The sequence below is a fragment of the Ceratotherium simum genome, chromosome 6, assembly GCF_057802395.1.
Source record: "Ceratotherium simum simum isolate JZ-2026a chromosome 6, ASM5780239v1, whole genome shotgun sequence".
Taxonomy (NCBI): Eukaryota; Metazoa; Chordata; class Mammalia; order Perissodactyla; family Rhinocerotidae; genus Ceratotherium; species Ceratotherium simum.
In genome coordinates this window covers 7,680,963-7,686,526 of record NC_141905.1, presented here as the reverse complement: position 1 = coordinate 7,686,526, position 5,564 = coordinate 7,680,963, and positions in this window count along the sequence as shown.

Below are 5,564 nucleotides of genomic sequence, written 5' to 3'. Positions count from 1 at the left end.
GCACCACCAGGGACCACACCTTGAGCACCACCAGGGGCCACACCTTGAGGACCACCAGGGGCCACACCTTGAGCACCACCAGGGGCCACACCTTGAGCACCACCAGGGGCCACACCTTGAGGACCACCTCCCAAAGAGATGCCTTGGAGAGGGCCTTGGGAAGCAGAAATGTCTTGTCATATAGATTTTATGTAGCACTGCTGCAAGCTCTGACCAGCCCTCCTCCTCCCCACCCCTAGACAACAGACGGAGAGATGGAACCTGATAAGTGCTGAGTGAGAGAGCGAAGCCACTGAGGGGCAGCCTGGCCAGGTTGCCGCGGGTCGAGAGGAGAGGACAGAGGAAGAGGGTGGAGCTCAGCATTCCTGAGGACCTACTGTGTTCCAGGCACTATGCATACATTCTTTGGTCCAAATCATGATCCCTTAAGGTAGACATAAGGGATGTCTTTTTCAGATGAGGAAACTGAGGCTTGGAAGCAGGAGCGTGCCGCACACTGAGGCCCAAGTCTGTCTGCCTCCAAAACCTCTCCACCACTCTCCCGACCCTGGGAGGTCCAGCCCCTCAAAGACTGTCCTCTCTCCACCCCATCCTGTAAGGAAAGTCCCGGCCTATATAAGCAACGTATTTACCTGAGGCCCTGAGCTACCACGTGTGCACGTGTGTGATGTGAAGGGGGCGGGAGGGACACCGAGATGTTGGAATAGGTCCCTTTGCTTCTGCTTCTGCTGGCTTTGAGGGTCCCCACACTGCAGGCCCCCAAACCAGAGATCTCTGAAAATGGAACAGGTGACCTCCTTCCTTGTCTGCCCTGCCCAGAGGCCGCACAGCCTGTTCTAAGGATGGCGTGACCACACCCCACCCTGCCTTCCGCTTGGTCGCTAGCGAGCCCTGTCCATGGACGCTCGCCCACCACCACTGCCTTGTGCTCATGCCGCCCCCTCACAGTGCGCATGGCCACCCGGGTGAGTACTAGCTGTCCGCGGAAGGGCAAGTGGAGAAACAACAGAGCTTTGTCCAAACTTCAGCAGGAGCTCTCCGGGGCCCGAGCATGGCCACTGGGTCTGCACCGAGCTCCTGAAGAGCTGACGTTCATGAGGGACCTCTGGTCTCACTCGGAGCTCAGCAATGCTGGACAAAGCCCAGCAGAACCCTCCACCAGCCAGAACTTTCCCCGTACTTTGAATCTCATCAGCATTTGTTGAGCAGGATCCGTGTAGCTGGCACAGCGTTAGATTGTGCCTTCCTAAGAGCACGCGGCCAAGGAGGAGCCCTACTTGGGTTGTGGGTAGAAGATGCGCCTCCTACCTGTCTCTGCAGCTGAGAACAAGTTGATAAAAGACTGGACATGACACTGTGGACAATGGGCCACCGGGAGAAAGAGGTCACCAGGAACGTGCCGAAAATGAAATGTCCTCCTGCCTGGAGCTCCTTGCTCCTCCTACTGAGGCAGCTGCTCCAAGGGATTCACTAACCAGGCACTGGCACAGGACCATGTTCCCTCCACAGCCAAGAGCCTCCCCTGGCAGCACTCCTGGGCGCCCAAGAATGAAATCAGAGCATCTCAAAATTGCAGGAGGTTTGTGCTGTCCCAGGGCTAGAAGACAGACAAGATGTGGGATTTGGCATCAGACAGACCTGGGTTCTGGTTCCTGCTGCTGGTGCTGTGAACGATGGACTCTCAGAAGTCACTCTCCAAAATGCCAGTCATCATCTGGAAATGTGTGACTGGAAACACCGTGAGATGGCGTGAGATGGCAGAGTCGGGGCTCAGGGAAGGGCACGCGTCCCCTCCTTGGAGGTCCTCTCAGACCGGGACACAGGACTGAAGGAGAAGGAACCTGAGCAGAGCAGTGGAGGACGCGGAGTGCCCCATGGGAGGTGAGAGGGTTTCTCAGAGGCCAGGGCAGGAAACAAGCTCAGTGAGAGCAGACAGATTCCAGGTGGCCGTAGGGTGGCCGCAGGCATTACAGAGAATATTGCCACAGCCGAGTCATGAAGGACCTGGAAAGTCAGGCTGACACAGTTAGACGTGGTGCTCTAGACAACAGAGAGATCTTGAAGGTTCTGAACAGGAAAACAGCACAACAAACACGGTTCTAGAAAGGTTATTCCTGGCTGGCAATAAGGCAGGCCTGGAACAGGGAGAGACAAGAAGAGCCAGGAGGCTGAGGCAACCCATGGTGTAGGTGATGAACACACCAGTTAGAAGGACGGCCTTCGAAACAGAGGCAAAGGGACCTCTGAGATCATCCAGAGGGATGAAGAACCCACTGGCTAAGCTTAGAAATAGAGCAATCATCACCAGCACAGGCTGCAACCAGAACCACAGGCGGCCTGTGGGGATTACCACCTAATTGATCGGGAGGCCCCCAGGCACAAGTGTTTTCTACAAGGTCTCAGGTGACTCTGGTGTGTCCCCAGGAGAGGCGAGGGCCTGGGAAGACGTCAGAAGCCACCAGAGGTGTGCCCTGCCAAAGTATCCCAGAGCTGTGCCATGTCTAGGGAACTGAGGCCCACAGAGGCAAGCGGCTCGGCCACCACCCAAGAGCTGCCCAGGGAGAGAGCTAGGAGCTACCTCTAGGTCTCTCCTGCTTCCCAGCAGGCCCTGCTGTCCAGAGGCCAGACAGCAGCTCCTGGGTTAAGTGCCAGGCCCACCAGCACGCCAGCTCCATGCATCTGGAAATGGGCTCTGTGAGTCTGGGCTATGCCACGGCCTCTGGCCTTGATTCCCTGGTAAAACAACACCACCACCCTGAGCCTAGACTTTTTGGCTGGACCTGTCTCACCCACTCCCCACCCAGCTCCAAGGGCAGGCTGACCCAGAGCAGCATCAGACAGATCTGATTCAAATGCTGGCTCTAATTCTTTCTAACTTGTGGCCTTAGTGACTTAGGCTCTCTGAGCCTCAGTGTCTACAGCTATAAAATGGGAACAATATCTTCCTCGCAACGTTATGGAAAGAATTAATCAAGTGAATGTATGTGAGAGCATGTCCAGCACAGGCTAGGTGTCCATAAAGTGCCTGTTCCTCTTGCTGCCCGGCCCACAGGCCCCACAGCGGTACCTTCAGCCACCATGCATGCCCCACGCCACTCTCATTGTGCACCTCGCTGACTCAAGGCTCCTGAAATCTGCCTGCACTTCCCAAGGGAGCCTAAGCCCACATGGTCCTCTGTGGGTGTGCTCTGGGGCCTCAGTCACTCTTTGGGGTCCAGCCTGGAGGCCGGGGTAAGCTGACCTGGTCCCACCCTAGACCTAGCCTCTCTTGTATGTCACTTCCCCACTGACGTGGCCACTGAGTCTGTCCAATCTCAGGTTTTCTCACAACAAGGAGTTGGTTTGAATGGACATCAGGACACTGAGTGGACCAAATCGAGACCTTAGAGGTGTGGGCCTGGGAGTGCATGGAGACAGGGCTGGAGGTGAGGATTTGGCCATCTCGAAGATAAAGGGTGGAAACAGGATCTGGAGGGCTGTCCCTAAAAGCGAGGCCACAGGGCGAGAACAAGAGCACATGCAGGGGGACACGGTGGGAGGGGCAGGTGGGGAAATGGCAGCCCCGCAGACAAGGGCTGTGTGGACAGTGCCAGAGGTATCTAGAGGCCCAACGCCCAGCTCCAGGGCAAGGACCAGGGCACAGCCGGCAATCACCTTGGTGTGCCCCAAAGCCCCTCCTGCTGTGCAGCGTCCCTCCTTCATCAGCCGAGGATGAGGAGTGCCCGCAGGCAGAGAACAGCAGAGCCCAGGACCCTACATCCTGCCTCAAATGACTCAAGAGGAGAGGGACACAGCCCAGGTTTTTTCCAGAAGTTCAGGAATTCCCCTGAAGACTAAGATGGGGACTCCACCTGGCAGGAACCGGGCAGGTTGGGCGACACTTCCCATGGCCCCCCACACTTCCTTTTTCTGCTTCCAGTCCGTGCACTCCCGGCCAGCACACACCTCTGCGGTTTCTGCCACAGCAACAAAATATAGGAACTCCTGCGCCCTGCAGAAGGGGCCTAGTTTTGTATTCGGTATATGTACCAACTTCCACATTGTCAAAAATGGCCAGGGAGAAGTTCCCCTGGCCAGACCCCCAGAGCTTAGCTGCAACTGAGCTATCAGTGTCGGCACAAGACCTAGGCTGGCGACAGCACAGGGAACAAGAAGCCCAACCCCCATAATCGGGGGCCTCCCCAGTGCCGGAGTTCATCCGTGGCTCGGTCTCCACTGGAACATAAGGAAACGCTGTTTAAGTGAGAATGGCCCTCATGAGCATCTACTAACAGAGCCACCAGTGTTCTGGACTCTTAGAAAACTTGTAAGTTAGGTATTATCATTCCCATTATACAGATGGGGAAAGCAAGACTCAGAGAAATTGAGATTCGGAGAAAACAGGTAACTTATTTGAAATCAAACTGCTAATAAGCATCAGAATTTAAGGTCAAACCCAGACTTTTCTGATTTCAAAGCCCCATCCCCTTCCACCACTCCAGGCTGGCTTGACACAGTGGTCAGCAGTGTAAGGATATACCTCAGGGGTACCGCAGGGGTTCCCCAGCTGGACTTGCAAAGTTGCTGCTGCCCCGTGGCCAGGGGCAGTCCAGCTCACACTGCAAGCAAGCAGGCCCAGAGCCAGACCCCGTGGTCTCGCCATCCTCTGGGAAAAGCTCATCTCGGGGTGCCACGAGGCCAAAGCATTAGCCCAACATGAGGTGGGCACCAGCTGGCCAGTCGCTCCCAGGCTGACACCAGCAGCACACCCAGCATTAGTCACTCACCTTCCAGGCTAAGCCCCCAGAACTGCCACTCTACTCAGCCTTCTCCTTGTGGAAGGTCTTGTGATTATTAAACGTGTAAGGAGCAGAATCGCCCCTGGTCCACACCCTGGACCTGAAAGCTCACAGTCGGGGAGCAGGGGGAGCAGCGAGGAAGCAGACACAGTGGGGTAGGTGCTGGGAGGGAGGTGCCTGTCTGTGGGGCACAGAGGAGGCTCATGGCCCAGCCTAGGAGGGGCATGGGTCTGGGAAGACACCTCAGACAAGATGGTGCCCATGATGGGCACTGAGGGCTGAGGAGGACGTGCTCTCAAATCTGCATGGACAGACACTCTAGGCGGTATGCATGTTCAGGGACGTGGATGGGGTTCAAAGAGGCCAGAGCACAGGGAGCAGGGATGGGGTGCAGGGGTGTACAGTGAAAGGACCATGAACGCCAGTAATGGACATGGCCCTCATCCCACGCAGTGGTCCTGGGAGTCACTGTGGGGCTCTTAGCAGGGAGTGACATGGATGGTGTCCAGTGACCCCCTGCTAGGTGCTGGGCCTGCCCCGAGAGCCCAACCCCAGCCCCAAGGTGCTCACAGCCTGCCAAGGAGAGGAGGCAGGAAAAGGGATGCTACAATACGTTGCCTGAGATGCACCCTGTGGAGCAGGATCCAGCACAGATGGAGCAGTGGGAAAGAGCAGGCTGATGGGGAGGAGAGGGGTGGGGTGAGGGTGGGAGATGGTAGGAGGGGTTTCACTGAAACAGCGGCTTTGGAGAGGGAGCCTGAGGGAAGGAGAAATAAGCCTGTGGAC